This window comes from Pseudorca crassidens, chromosome 1 (assembly GCF_039906515.1).
Source record: "Pseudorca crassidens isolate mPseCra1 chromosome 1, mPseCra1.hap1, whole genome shotgun sequence".
NCBI classification, from domain to species: domain Eukaryota; kingdom Metazoa; phylum Chordata; class Mammalia; order Artiodactyla; family Delphinidae; genus Pseudorca; species Pseudorca crassidens.
Genome location: NC_090296.1, coordinates 173514287 through 173530779, shown reverse-complemented (window position 1 = coordinate 173530779; position 16493 = coordinate 173514287).

The following is a 16493-nucleotide window of genomic DNA, read 5'->3' as shown; positions in this document are numbered from 1 at the left end:
ATGGGATTCCGTGTGAATATGATTTTCACATCTATATTTGAAACCATATACAACCCCTGTGTCCCTGTCCTTTGAAGTAAAAGGCTTTTGCTTTAGTCTCCCAGGCTCCCCTGAGTCTCAGAAGGCTGGCTCAAGAGATAATGATTAGGAATGTGAAGATGTAGAAATAAAGAATAGCTATTGGGTCAGAAAACAGGTAACAATTTAGACTATAAATCCGCCACAGAGCAGAATCGCCAACTCCCAGTTCCCTGAAAGGAAAAGGTCTGACACACATTCCTAAGTTGTTTTTACAGGAAGCAGACCTCCACCAGATGAAAACTTCTGACTGCAAGCACTTAGACCTTGAAACCGGAAGGTTGATAATGCTGGAAACTTCCCCCTGATTCCAACCAATTCGAGAATTGTGCACAAGCTGATCAGGTACCCTGCAGCCCCCTCCCTCACACTATCTTTAAAACCCCTTCCCTGAAAGCCATCAGAGAATTCGGGTCTTTTGAGCATAAGCTGCTAGTTCTCCTTGCTTGGTGCCCTGCAGTAAATGCTGTACTTTCCTTCACCACAACCTGGTACAGTAGATTGGCTTTACTGCACGTGGGCAAGTGGACCCAAGTTTGGTTTGGTAAAATATTTGAGGGTAAAAACATTTCAAGCTAATAAATCAAATAGTCAGCATTTAAATTTACATCTTAGTACAAAGGAACATATGAAGAAAGAATATAATTAACTAAAATCTGGTGATAAAGAAAAGGGAGGAAAAGGGACAAAAGAGAGAAATATCATAGGGAGTCAGTAGACAATCTAAAGAAATAGATGGTTAAGGACATCATGTAACATTCTAATTATCACTAACCCAGAACTAAAATATAAACCTTTCAAATTTGCAAAACACAGGCACACAACTACAGCAAATCAAACAAAATCACTCATATTTGAAATATTTGAAAAAGTTGCAAAACAGAAACCATCACAAAACAACATGACAGAACTAAGACCACACATCTTACGGGAATAAACGTAAATGAGTCAAACTTACCTACTTAAAAAAATGCAACTTCAGACTGGAGCACAAACCATAACACAACTCTATGCTGTATACAAGAAAATGCATAAAATAGAGTGATTCTGACAGTTTGAAAATACAAGAATGGAAAAGATATACCAGGAATATGCAAACATAAAGAAATCAGGGATCACAAACTTATTATTACTCAGGGTTGATTTCAGGGCAAAAAACATTAAATGAGGTTAAGAAGGGCATTTTATAACCATAATTTACAGTGAAGAAAAAATAGGAATGTCTATGGAGAGAGACTGACTAGGTAAATCCCAGGCTGCCTCTTCACCCAGTCTGTGGCAGGAGGTGAGTAGACCAGATCACAGGAAATGGCACTCACCCCTGGGGTCCAGAGACTGGTGAACAGATGAAATAGACGTGAACAAATGTGTTTGTCCAGGCATTGGGTGAATTTTGGGAAAAGAACCCAAGCTGGGCCCATGATGGTCTGCACACCTATCCATGCAGCCCATCAGCCGGCCAGCCGTTCTCACGGTGCTTCTTTTCTTCTTGTTTTTTATTTTCCAATCTGTTATTTATTTGAATGCAGCTGGAGGACCATACAGGGCGCTGCTGGATAAGCAAGCCCTGCCTGATGTTTTAGTCTGTCCTCTTATGTCAAAAGGGGTGAGGGAGCTCTCTGGGGTCTCTTTTATAAGGGCACTAATCCCATTTATTAGGGCTTCACCCTCATGACCTCATCACCTCCCAAAAACCCCACCTCCTAACACCATCACACTGGGAATTAGGATTCAACATATGCATTTTGGGAAGGACAAAGACATTCAGTCTCTAGCACCTGGTATTTTGCACAGTATGTGAGAAGAAGCAAATCCTGTAGAAATCATTTGATAAAGACCTAGTGCTCAAAGGGAAACAGAGAATGGGAGTGATCTGCCACTCAGGGCCTGGACATAAGGAAGTGAATCTTTCCACTCCACATCCTACAAGACTGGCACCAAGCGAGGATCCACCTCACCCAAGAGAGGCAGATTTCTACTGGGAAACAGACTATTCTCTTAGCTGCTCTGGTTAGGCAACACTACCAATCTTTTGATGAGCACTAAACGGGTGATTCAGAACCCTGGTCATGTAGGGCTTACAATTTGCTTATATTACTGGCATTTGACTTACCTTACCTCACCTTAATCCTCATGTAATACGGTGGAGACCTACATTCATCAGAAATTCCCCATAGAAATTGTTTGAGAAAAAAGCAGTGAGGCTGTCTCAGTCAGCCCAGGCTGCTATAACAAAATATCACAGGCTGTGAGGCTTAAACAAGTTCTTGAGGCTGGAAGTCTAAGAGCGAAGTCTGTGAGGCTTAAACAAGTTCTTGAGGCTGGAAGTCTAAGAGCGAAGTGCTGGTGGATTTGGTTCTTGGTGAGGGCATCTTCCTGGCCTGTAGGCGGCCACCATCTCGCTGTGCACTCACACGGTGGAGAGAGACAGCTCTGGTCTCTGTCTTCGTATAAGGACACTAACCCCATCTTGAGGACCCCATCCTCACAACCTCATCTAAACCTAATCACCTCCCAAAGACACCACCTTCCAATGCCATCACATTGGGGGTGACGGCTCCAACAGGTGAGTTCTCAGGGGACACAAACATGCACCCCATGAGAGAGAGAAAAGAGCCACACTTCTCAGGGGCTCTGGATGCTTCTGGATGCTTCCTTTTGAGGGGACTGAGCGGGGAGGAGGAAGCATGGGCTGCCTGGGCCCTTCTCTCTGTCCGAAGTCAGGTGGGGCCAGGATGTGGGCTCTGGGAGGCTTCCAGAAAGGGGACAGGGCCCAGAGCAGCACGGCAGTGACAGAAGAAAAGATTTTAGCCTTTTTGCTTTCTGGAAACACTGAGGGCGGGGAGAGACGTCCATACTGGAGCCTGAGGAAACTTTCCATGTGAAAGAGTGTAAAATGCTGAACTGTGTCCTTAAAAGGAAGGTATGCTAACGACCTATTTTTTCTTTTTTTGGTCAAAGTTTCCAGAGTAGGGTCCTTTGGCCCTGTTACCTCACACAGAGACCGGGCAGGGGAGGAGGAGCCTTTATTTGGGTCACAGTGAACAATTCTGCATGGTTGCAGTATTATCCCCGTTTTACAGATGACGCCTTGTGAGGTGAAATGACTTTCTCACGGGCGCGGCCAGGAGGTGAACACACACCTGAGCACCAAGGAGTACTCTGTCTTAGCTGAGGTCAGACAGGAAGGCGGCTCGGACTGAGTGTTCAGGCTGATTTAGGGGAAAAGGAGCAGGGAAGTCATTCTTGCAATAGGATGTGTCCCTCGAACATTTAAGAGATGAACTGAATTTGCTGAGTGCCTCCTCTCCACCAAGCTCTGCAGGAGAAAGGGCCCGGAGAGAGGACAGAAGGTGTCCAGCCTGGTTGTCCCCACCCCGTGATGGAGGCACAGGGGATGTGCAAAGTCCCCACTTCTGAGGCCCAGAGCCTTCGGGGGGGGACTCTCCAGGTGGAATCAATTGTCCCCTGGGGCCTCCCTCAACAGCTGGACATCTCCAATTTGAAAGCTGTTTACTACTCTCTCCACCTCCCTTTTCAGTTGGAGTTTTGTGCATTTCCAAATCATTGTCACACATTTTAAAAAATAAATTTACTTATTTTATTTATTTATTATTGGCTGTGTTGGGTCTTCGTTGCTGCACGCAGGCTTTCTCTAGTTGTGGCGAGCAGGGGCTAATCTTCGTTGCAGTGCGCGGGCTTCTCACTGCGGTGGCCTCTCTTGTTGCGGAGTACGTGTGGGCTCTAGGCGTGCAGGCTTCAGTAGTTGTGGCACGCAGGCTCAGAAGTTGTGGCTCACGGGATCTAGAGCGCAGGCTCCATAGTTGTGGTGCACGGGCTTAGTTGCTCCGCGGCATGTGGGATCTTCCCGGACCAGGGCTCGAACCCGTGTGCCCTGCACTGGCAGGCAGATTCTTAACCACTGTGCAACCAAGGAAGTCCAAGTCACACATTTATAGACAGCTTTTTGGTTTACAGACTGTAGATGCAGTCACCTCTGTTGGGAATTTTCTAGCTTAATCCTCAGGAGGAAATCTTTTTTTCTCCTGATCTCTGAGTTTATTAGAAACATCACCCTTGAACTGACTTCCTGTCAGTTGTAACCAGTATTCCATTTATTTTACAAACTGAAAATCTGGGGCTTAATGAGATGGAGGTATATAACCCAGGCTTTGCAATTAGCAGGCAGGATAAGCCAACTGTGGAGATTGGGGCCAGGCAAGAGGCACGAGGGGGTGGGGGCCAGGGGTGAGGGAGGGCCGGTCCAGCAAGGAGAGAAAACTTATCTAGTGATACCTAGCGAAACAAGTTGTGGGATTGTTCTCCAGCAGTGCTCAGCAGCATGGAGGGAGGAGGGCAGAAATTAGATGGCAGAATTAATAAAGAAAACTAGAAATTAGCAGGGCAGATGTTCTAGAAAGAGAGGAGGCCCGGGAGGTAGTAGTTGGGACGACAGAGCCTGGAGGGGGCCTGGAGGGGTGAAATAAAGGGACGGATGCACAGAGAGGAAATGTTAGTTAAGGTGATAGTTGGACCAAAATTATAATTTGATCAAAAATTAATTCCCAGGGACCCCGTGTGTAGTGATATTTTGATATTCCATGGAGGATGATTTTTGTTTAATGTATCTCTAAGCAGTTTTGTCCGTTTTTCAGAAAAATTTTTTTGGCTTCTTTCCCTTCAGGTTTTTCCTCTCTAAGTCATTCTCTACAGTTATCCCTGTTCTGTAATGTTGATAATAGAAAACATTTAGAAACAAACTAAATAGTCCAATAATAAAGACTTAGGGAAATTCAGTTATGTGGGGTCGCAATTTATATGCAAGGATCCCAGTTTTCTCTTAAAAATACGGAAGTATATACGGAGATGGTATTTAATGGATATTTACCAATATGGTTTTCTCCAGATAAATGGGATTATAGCCGCTCTTTATTTATTTATTTTGTTTGTATTTTTTCCCAGTAAAAAAAAAATGTTGTTAAGTGTGTAGAATTTTCTGAATTTTAAAAAAAGTTTTAATTCATTTTCTACCAATCGATGTCTGTTCTGCTTGTTTGACAAGGTTTTCCATAACTTTTAAATTGCTTTGATTGGTTGAAAACTAATCCTTCCACTAAGAAATTTACGTTTTTAAAACCATGATTTTTGTGCATGTTTTATGATTTTAGTGTGGATAGTTTTTAAAAGTTGAGTTGACACATGCACACACCTAAATCTGCCAATGAGTTATAAAATGTCTTTATCTCTTTCCAGCAGCAAGGTTCCCATGCTTTGAGCAGTGATACCAGCTTGAGCTGTGAGCCATGACTCGCGGGGGTCTTATCTTTTCCATCGTGTCGTTGGGTGCCATCCCCAGAGTGCGTGGGCAGAAGCAAGCCTGGCTCCAGAACTTTGATCTTGAGTACAGCTTTGAGTGGCAACCTTCATGTGGTCCTCACTGTGTGATCGGGTCATCAAAGCCAGATCGGTGGCTTACGTGGCAGGATCGGGAAATGAGTTTATCTGTGATCAGAGGGTTTCGAGGGATTAGTAACCCTTTCAAGTTATACTCTCTGCCTCTCTGGAGCAAAAGCATTGCAGAGAGTAGGATGACAATTCAGTACAGAGGTTAAAACGTTCATAGAAGAGTAGAGGAGAATTAGTGCTGACCATGTACTGGGAATTTTAACATAAATCATCTCATTTATCCCTAAAAACCCAGTGAGACAGGTGTTATTATGAACAGGAACTGAGGCTCAGAGAGACCGAGTAATTTGCTGAAGTTACACAGTTAGTAAGTGGCTGAACCACGTGAGAACCCAGATCTGTTTGACTCTGTCTGAGGTTAGTGTGCTACTATTAAAAAATACCAGAGACTGGGAGGGTCATAAACAACAGAAACTACTTCTCACAGTTCTGGAGGCTGGTTAAGTCCAAGATCAAGCTGGCGGCTAATTCAGTGGCAGGCGAGGACCCTCCTCCTGGTTCGTGGACAGCCGTCTTCTCGCTGTGTCCTCACTTGGTGGAAGGGGCAAGTTTGCTCTCCAGGTTCTCTTATAAGGGGACAAATCCCATCAAGGGAGCTCCACTCTCATGACCTCATATCCTCCCAAATGCTCCATCTCCTGACACCATGATTTTGGGGGTTAGGATTCTAACATACAAATGGGGGAGCACAAACATAGCAGATACACTGTAGCAGATGGCTAGCACTAGGTTCCATGGGTTTTTTTGTTTTTGTTTTTTTGTGGTACGTGGGCCTCTCACTGTTGTGGCCTCTCCCGTTGTGGAGCACAGGCTCCGGACGCGCAGGCTCAGCGGCCATGGCTCACAGGCCCAGCCGCTCCGCGGCATGTGGGATCTTCCCGGACCGGGGCACCAACCCGTGTCCCCTGCATCGGCAGACGGACACCCAACAACTGCGCCACCAGGGAAGCCCCGGTTCCATGTTTTGATGTCTTACAAAAAGGAAATGAAAAGCTGTGGGCGTTTAGCAAGCAACTGAAAGCCAAGTTTGAAAGCCGGAGGAATTCCCTAGATGCTTATGAAGGGCCTCTCATATCCTGAGTGAGCGGGAAGCGGAGAACACTGAAAACCATGCCCAGTCAGCATCCCTCTTGTTTTAAGAAAATGCTGAACAAGACAGACAAGACAGAACCACAAGACAGGACCACAAGACAGAACCACCTCCCTACTTCCTCCTAGGCCACTAGACTCTAGCTAGCGTTGAGAACCAGCATAACCTGGCCAGGGTTTTTGCCCCGAGGAATGCATATTCCAACATGCGTCTCCATAACTCTGCGGGTCAGGCCTGCCTGGCTGCCACTCCAACAACCCTGCTGTTCACTGTGGTCTTTGTACCCCCCTCATTCCACTCCCTACCCTGTCTTCTGGTGATTAAGAGCTGGCACCTGGCCTCTATTATAGGGGTATCACCTCCATTCTTATCAGTGAGCCTAGCTGGGCAGCTCACCCGGGTACTACTCAGTTTGTACCCTCAGAAGTGAAGGATGGTTGACCAGGAGGCTGAGAGAAGTCATCCCAATGAAAAGTCATGATCTCTTGCCCAATTTCCTGATCTGAGCCAGTTATCAGACCCAGAATCCATTGACCAAAGAGGAGGCTGGTTCTTCCTGCAGCACTGCTGCAAGTATACATACTAATAATTCCCCCAGGCCTTCCACCAGGGGACCTGAGGTCCTTTATTTGGGCAACCGTACTGGGGAGAGAGAAATAACAAAAAATTTTGAGGATTAGTGCTGACACTGATACCTGGAGACCTGATGGGCAATCATGGCCCCCTTGTCCAAGCTGGGGTACAAGAGAACAGATAATAAATCGAGTCCTGGCCAAGGTCCACCTTACATGCACCTACCCAGTGGTGCATTTTCCCAGTTTCTAGATGTGTAATTGAGATGGACATACTTGGTTCCTTGGCCTATGGGTGAGGGCTGTTATAGTGGAAAAGGCCAGGGGGACATTTCTGAAGCTCCCTCCTCCTGAGTCAAGATAGAAAATCAATACCATGCCCCAATGAATGGGAAGCATGGCAGAGATTAGTGCCACCCTGAAGTCTCTAAAGCAAGAGTTGGCAAATCTTTTAGGCTTTGCAGGCCATGGTCTCAAGTACAACCATTTAGTTTTGCTATAGTCGGACAAAAGCAGCTATCAACAATATGTAAATGAAGTAACATTGCTGAGTTTGAATAAAACATATGTATACTGAAATTTGAGTTTCACATAATTTCCATGTATCACAAAATATTATTCTTTTGATTTTTCCCAACTGCTAGCTCACAGCTTGTACAAAAACAGGCAGTGGGTTGGATTTGGCCCATGGGCCATAGCTTGTGGACCCCTGAGAGACCTAAATGATGTAGGGCGATAGTCGCCATCACACTTCCATTAAATGCACCAGTCCGACCTTAGAAAACATCAGACAGATCCTGAAAAATAACAGTAGATTACCATAAGTCAACCAAGTAGAAGCCTCAATTGCGGCTCCCATAGCAAATATGGGGGTTTTGCCAGAGCAGATGAACGCAGCCTCGGGCACAGAACGTGTGGAATTATGGTTTGGCAATGCGTTCCCTTTTATTTCAGTCATAACTAGTTGCAAGAGACAACAATCTACGTTTACGGTTTTGCCCCAGGGCCATGTTGACTCTCCTACCCTCTGTCATGTGCTTGAAGAGATCTGGAGGGTCCAGACATCCCACAGAGCAGCCCGTTGGTACTTTGCAATCAGGCCGCCTGAGCAAGAAATGGCTGGCCTGCTGGAAGCCTTCGTAAGACATGTGAGGCACAGAGAGTGGGAGATACACCCTAAAGATATCCTGGAGCGTTCTGTGGGTTTGGACAAATGTGTAAGGACATGTATCCATCACTATAGTTCCATACAGAGTAGTTTCACTGCCCTAAAAATCCTCCGTGCTCCACCCATTCATCCCCCACCCCTGCCAACCACTGGTCTTTTTATTGTCTTCATAGTTTTGCCTTTTCCAGAATGTCATATAGCTGGAATCATAGAATCAAGATTGATTCTAGATCTTTCTTCTTTTCTAATATACTCATGCAATGCTATAAACTTCCCTCCAAGCACTGCTTTTCCTACATACCACAAATTGTCATCCCACCAATTGTGTTTTCATTTTCATTTAGCTCAAAATATTTTTAAAATTCTCTTGAGATTTTTTTGACCGGGTGCTATTTAAAAGTCTGTTGTTTAATCTCCACATATTTGGGGGCATTTCCAATTATCTTTTTGTTATTAATTTCTAGTTTAATTCCATTGCAGTCTGAGAGCAGACATTGTATGATTTCTATTCTTTTAAATTTGTTAAGCTGTGTTTTATGGCCCAGAATGTAGTCTACTTTGGTGAATGTTTCACGTGAGCTTAATGTGTATTGTGCTGTTGTTGGATGAAGTGGTCTATGGATGTATTATATCCAGTTGATTGAAGGTGTTGTTAAGCTCAGCAATGTCCTTACTGGTTTTCTGTCCGCTGAATCTGTCCATTTCCGAGAGAGGGGTGTTAGGTCTCCAACTGCAATAGTGGATTCATCTATTTCTCCTTGCAGTTCTATCAGTTTTTGATACTGTCGTTAGGTGCATACATGTTATATTTTCTTGAAGAATTGACCCCTTTATCATTATGTAATGCCTTTCTGTATCCCTGGTAACTTTCCTTGCTTTGAAGTCTGCTCTGTCTGAAATTAATACAGCTACTTCTAATTTCTTTTGGTTACTGTTAGTATGGTGTGTTTTTCTTCAACCATTTACTTTTAACTATATGTATCTTTATATTTAAAGTGGGTTTCTTATAGGCAACGTAGAGTTGGAAGACTTTTGATTTAATTTTAAAAGCTTGAAAGGTTGAGGTGTTGGAAATATTTAGGAACAAGTAGAAGAGAGCTGAGGACTCTCACCTTTGCGCTCTCCTGGTGGGCAGGTGGTGGTTCTTTAAATTGCTCCTGGTGCTATTAAAATGGTCTATACTGCTACAGCCATTTTATGACAAGGGTGTGCATATTCCAACTTTCCAGGGTTTCATCATCGTCAGTAGTAACTTACTTGCACTGTGCATATGACTCAGTTCTGGGCTGAGTACAGAGAAGGAATTACAAAGGGGTATGGGGTGCACAAAGGGGCCTATGGGGTGGAGGAACCCCAAGTGCATCATTTGGGTCACTGAAATGGACATGTCACGACACACATGTAATACACCAAAATATACCCAGACACATTTTCAGGAATGGGTACCAGTTGCCATTTCACTCACTTTCTCTCAAGAGACTAGCCATACACAGGTCAGTCAGAAGGAAGTTCTAAGGATATCTGTAGGCTAATTTATGAGCCTGGTGAAGGCTGGGATTTTTTAACTAAGTACTGATACTTGTCACATTCCTCACCACAGGTAAAGACCCACCAGTGTGTCAGGACACCACTATTTCAAATCATCGACTAGATGACCTTAAGACCTCTTCAACTTCTGAGGCTCTACATCTAATGTCCTTTTAAGGGACAGGAAATGAGAGGAGGGTCTAGAACAGAGACATTTGAAACCTAGGAGGATAAGGTAAGGCCAGTCATTGGCCAAGTTATCGCGAGCTGACTCCTACAATATCACCTGTGTCCTCCCTCGTCCACAAAGGAAGCATGCACGTTGCACGGATGGAGCACTCCCCTCTTGGACAACAAAGTCTTGCTCTTTGGGCTCTTTTCAGAAATTCTCTTTAAACAACCTCCCTCCTGTTAGCACATGGTTTCAACAGGCAACTAAAAATATATCAGATTTAAGTTTTTAAAAATTAAATTCATATCTAGGTATCACCTCACACCGGTCAGAATGGCCATCATCAAAAAGTCTACAGGGCGGGCTTCCCTGGTGGTGCAGTGGTTGAGAGTTCGCCTGCCGATGCAGGGGACACGTGTTCGTGCCCCGGTCCGGGAAGATCCCACATGCTGCGGAGCGGCTGCGCCCGTGAGCCATGGCCGCTGAGCCTGCGCGTCCGGAGCCTGTGCTCCGCAACGGGAGAGGCCACAACAGTGAGAGGCCCGCGTACCGCAAAAACAAAACAAAACAAAAAAAACATTGAGATACTGTGATCTTCATTTTCTGTTATATTAAAAATAAAGCTACAGGGCTTCCCTGGTGGCGCAGTGGTTAAGAATCCGCCTGCCAATGCAAGGGACACGGGTTCGAGCCCTGGTCCGAGAAGATCCCACAGGCCGCGGAGCAACTAAGCCCGTGCGCCACAACTACTGAGCCTGCGCTCTAGAGCCCGAGAGCCACAACTACTGAGCCTACGTGCCACAACTACTGAAGCCCACGTGCCTAGAGCCTGTGCTCCGCAACAAGAGAAGCCACCGCAACGAGAAGCCCGTGCACCGCAACGAAGAGTAGCCCCACTCGCTGCTCACTGCACAGCAATGAAGACCCAACACAGCCAATAAATAAATAAATTGCCATCTTTCAAACCACTTTAAAAAAAAAAGTTAAAAAAAGTCTACAAATAATAAACGAGGGAGAGTGTGTGGAGAAAAGGGAACCCTCCTACACTGTTGGTGGGAATGTAAATTAGTGCAGCCACTATGGAGAACAGTATGGAGGTTCCTTAAAGCATAGAACTACCACATGGTCCTGCAATCCCACTCCTGGGCATACACCCAGACAAAACTCTGATTTGAAAAGATACATGCACCACAATGTTCATTGCAGCACTATTTACAATAGCCAGGACATGGAAACAACCTAAATGTCTGTCGACAGATGAATGGATAAAGAAGATGTGGTACATATATAGAACAGAATATTACTCAGCCATGAAAAAGAATGAAATAATGTCATTTGCAGCAACATGGAGAGACCTAGAGATTATCATACTTAGTGAACTAAGTCAGAGAAAGACAAATATATGATATCGCTTATATGTGAAACCAAAAAAAAACAATTGATACAAATGGACTTATTTACAGAACAGAAATAGAACTCACACACATAGAAAACAAACTTATGGTTACCAAAGGAGAGAGAGGGAGGGATAAATTAGAGGTCTGGGATTAAAATATATACATTACTATATATAACATAGACAATCAATAAGGACCTACTGCATAGCACAGGGAGCTATACTCAATATCTTGTAATAACCTATAATGGAAGAGAATACAAAAAAGAATATATATATTTATGTATATGTATAACTGAATCACTTTACTGTATACCTGAAACTAACACAACATTGTAAATCAACTATATTTCAATAAAAGTTAAATGAAAATAAAAATTACATTCCTATTCCAGCTCTGCCCACTTCTTACACACATTATCTTCAATGGACATGTGTTCCCAGATTTTCCCAGACATTCATGGCAATAATTTCTGATTTTACTTCATGGGGGCTTACACTCCCTTGCTAACTTTTATTTCAGAAGGGAATTTATTTCCGAGCTCTAGGCTTTTGTGTACTGACCACATGCATACTATTTAGTATCTCATATAAAAATGTCCTCTGTAATAAAAATTTTAAGAAAATATCTCTTACCATTTCTTTTTTTTTTTTAACATCTTTACTGGAGTATAATTGCTTTACAATGGTGCGTTACTTTCTGCTTCATAACAAAATGAATCAGCTATACATATACATATATCCCCATACCCCCTCCCTCTTGCGTCTCCCTCACACCTCCCCTATCCCACACCTCTAGGTGGTCACAAAGCACCGAGCTAATCTCCCTGTGCCATGCGGCTGCTTCCCACTAGCTATCTATTTTACATTTGATAGTGTATATATGTCCATGTCACTCTCTCACTTCATCCCAGCTTACCCTTCCCCCTCCCCGTGTACTCAAGTCCATTCTCTACATCTGCATCTTTATTCCTGTCCTGCCCCTAGGTTCTTCAGAACCCTTTTTTTTTTTTTTTTAGATTCCATATATATGTGTTAGCATACGGTATTTGTTTTTCTCTTTCTGACTTACTTCACTCTGTATGACAGACTCTAGGTCCATCCATCTCACTACAAATAACTTAATTTCATTTCTTTTTATGGCTGAGTAATATTCCATTGTATATATGTGCCACATCTTCTTTATCCATTCATCTGATGATGGACACTTAGGTTGCTTCCGTGCCCTGGCTATTGTAAATAGAGCTGCAATGAACATTGTGCTACATGACTCTTTATGAATTATGGTTTTCTCAGGGTATATGCCCAGTAGTGGGATTGCTGGGTCATATGGTAGTTCTATTTTTAGTTGTTTAAGGAACATCCATACTGTTCTCCACAGTGGTTGTATCAATTTACATTCCCACCAACAGTGCAAGAGGCTTCCCTTTCCTCCACACCCTCTCCAGCATTTATTGTTTCTAGATTTTTTGATGATGCCATTCTGACTGGTTTGAGGTGATAACTCATTGTAGTTTTGATTTGCATTTCTCTAATGATTAGTGATGTTGACCACCCTTTCATGTGTTTGTTGGCAATCTATATCTTCTTTGGAGGAAGGTCTTTTTAGGTCTTCTGCCCATTTTTGAATTGGGTTGTTTGTTTTTTTGATATTGAGCTGCATGAGCTGCTTGTAAATTTTGGAGATTAATCCTTTGTCAGTTGTGTCATTTGCAAATATTTTCTCCCATTCTGAGGGTTGTCTTTTTGTCTTGTTTATGGTTTCCTTTGCTGTGCAAAAGCTTTTAAGTTTCATTAGGTTCCATTTGTTTATTTTTGTTTTTATTTCCATTTCTCTAGGAGGTGGGTCAAAAAGGATCTTGCTGTGATTTATGTCATAGAGTGTTCCGCCTATGTTTTCCTCTAAGAGTTTTATAGTGTCTGGCCTTACATTTAGGTCTTTAATCCATTTTGCGTTTATTTTTGTGTATGGTGTTAGAGAGTGTTCTAATTTCATTCTTTTATATGTAGCTGTCCAGTTTTGCCAGCACCACTTATTGAAGAGGCTGTCTTTTCTCCATTGTATATTCATGCCTCCTTTGTCAAAGATAAGGTGACCATATGTGCGTGGGTTTACCTCTGGGTTTTCTATCCTGTTCCATTGATCTATATTTCTGTTTTTGTGCCAGTACCATACTGTCTTGATTACTGTACCTTTGTAGTATAGTCTGAAGTCCGGGAGCCTGATTCCTCCAGCTCCATTTTTCTTTCTCAAGATTGCTTTGGCTATTCGGAGTCCTCTGTGTTTCCATACAAATTGTGCAATTTTTTGTTCTAGTTCTGTGAAAAATGCCATTGGTAGTTTGATAGGGATTGCACTGAATCTGTAGATTGCTTTGGGTAGTATAGTCATTTTCACAATATTGATTCTTCCAATCCAAGAACATGGTATATCTCTCTATCTGTTTGTATCATCTTTAATTTTTTTCATCAGTGTCTTATAGTTTTCTGCATACAGGTCTTTTTCTCCTTAGGTAGGTTTATTCCTAGGTATTTTATTCTTTTTGTTGCAATGGTAAATGGGAGTGTTTCCTTAATATCTCTTTCAGATTTTTCATCATTAGTGTATAGGAATGCAAGAGATTTCTGTGCATAAATTATCCTACTACTTTACCAGATTCATTGATTAGCTGTAGTAGTTTTCTGGTAGCATCTTTAGGATTCTCTGTGTATAGTATCATATCATCTGCAAACAGTGACAGCTTTACGTCTTCTTTTCCTATTTGGATTCCTTTTATCTCTTTTTCTTCTCTGATTGCCATGACTAAAACTTCCAAAACTATGTTGAATAATAGTGGTGAGAGTGGACAACCTTGTCTTGTTCCTGATCTTAGAGGAAATGGTTTCAGTTTTTCACCATTGAGAACGATGTTGGCTGTGGATTTGTCATATATGGCCTTTATTATGTTGAGGTAAGTTCCCTCTATGTCTACTTTCTGGAGGGTTTTTATCATAAATGCATGTTGAATTTTGTTGAAAGCTTTTTCTGCATCTATTGAGATGATCATATGGTTTTTCTCCTTCAATTTGTTAATATGGTTTATCACATTGATTGATTTGCGTATATTGAAGAATCCTTGCATTCCTGGGATAAATTCCACTTGATCATGGTGTATGATCCTTTTAACGTTCTTTGGATTCTGTTTGCTAGTATTTTGTTGAGGATTTTAGCATCTATGTTCATCAGTGATATTGGCCTGCAGTTTTCTTTCTTTGTGACAGCTTTGTCTGGTTTTGGTATCACAGTGGTGGTGGCCTCATAGAATGAGTTTGGGAGTGTTCCTCCCTCTGCTATATTTTGGAAGAGTTTGAGAAGGATAGGTGTTAGCTCTTCTCTAACTGTTTCATAGAATTTGCCTGTGAATCCATTTGATCCTGGGCTTTTGTTTCTTGGAAGTTTTTTAATCACGGTCTCAATTTCAGTGCTTGTGATTGGTCTGTTCATATTTTCTCTTTCTTCCTGATTCAGTCTCAGAAGGTTGTACTTTTCTAAGAATTTGCCATTTCTTCCAGGTTGTCCATTTTATTGGCATATAGTTGCTTGTAGTAATCTCTCATGATCCTTTGTATTTCTGCAGTGTCAGTTGTTACTTCTCCTTTTTCATTTCTAATTCTGTTGATTTGAGTCCTCTCCCTTCTTTTCTTGATGAGTCTGGCTAATGGTTTATCAATTTTGTTTATCTTCTCAAAGAACCAGCTTTTAGTTTTATTGATCTTTGCTATTGTTTCCTTCCTTTCTTTTTCATTTATTTCTGATCTGATCTTTATGATTCTTTCCTTCTCACTTTGGGGTTTTCTGTTCTTCTTTCTCTAATTGTTTTAGGTGTAAGGTTAGCTTGTTTATTTGAGAAGTTTCTTGTTTCTTGATGTAGGATTGTATTGCTATAAACTTTCCTCTTACAACTGCTTTTGCTGCATCCCATAGGTTTTGGGTCGTGTTTTCATTGTCATTTGTTTCTAGGAATTTTTTAATTTCCTCTTTGATTTCTTCAGTGATCTCTTGGTTATTTAGTATCGTCTTATTTAGCCTCCATGTATTTGTATTTTTTAGTTTTTTTCCTGTAATTGATATCTAGTCTCATACTGTTGTGGTCAGAAAAGATACTTCATATGATTTCAATTTTCTTAAATTTACCAAGGCTTGATTTGTGACCCAAGATATGATCTATTCTGGAGAATGTTCCATGAGTACTTGAGAAGAAAGTGTATTCTGTTGTTCTTGAATGGAATGTCCTATAAATATCGATTAAGTCCATCTTGCTTAGTTTATCATTTAGATCTTGTGTTTCCTTATTTATTTTCATTTTGGATGTTCTGCCCATTGGTGAAACTGGGGTGTTAAAGTCCTCTACTATGATTGTGTTACTGTCGATTTCCCCTTTTATAGCTGTTAACATTTGCCTTATGTATTGAGGTGCTCCTTTGTTGGTTGCATAAATATTTACAATTGTTATATCTTCTTCTTGGATTGATCCCTTGATCATTATGTAGTGTCCTTCTTTGTCTCTTGTAAGTCTTTATTTTAACGCCTATTTTGTCTGATATGAGAATTGCTACTCCAGCTTTCTTTTGATTCCATTTGCATGGAATATTTTTTCCATCCCCTCACTTTCAGTCTGTATGTGTCTCTAGGTCTGAAGTGGGTCTCTTGTAGACAGCGCATATACAGGTCTTGTTTTTGTATCCATTCAGCCAGTTTATGTCTTTTGGTTGGAGCATTTAATCTATTTACATTTAAGGTAGTTATTGTTATGTACGTTCCTATTACCATTTTCTTAATTGTTTGGGTTTGTTATCATAGGTCTTTTCCTTCTCTTGTGTTTCCTGCCTAGAGAAGCTCCTTTAGCATTCGTTGTAAAGCTGGTTTGGTGGTGCTGAATTCTCTTAGCTTTTCCTTGTCTGCAAAGGTTTTAATTTCTCCATCGAATCTGAATGAGATTCTTGCTGGGTAGAGTAATCTTGGTTGTAGGTTCTTCCCTTTCGTC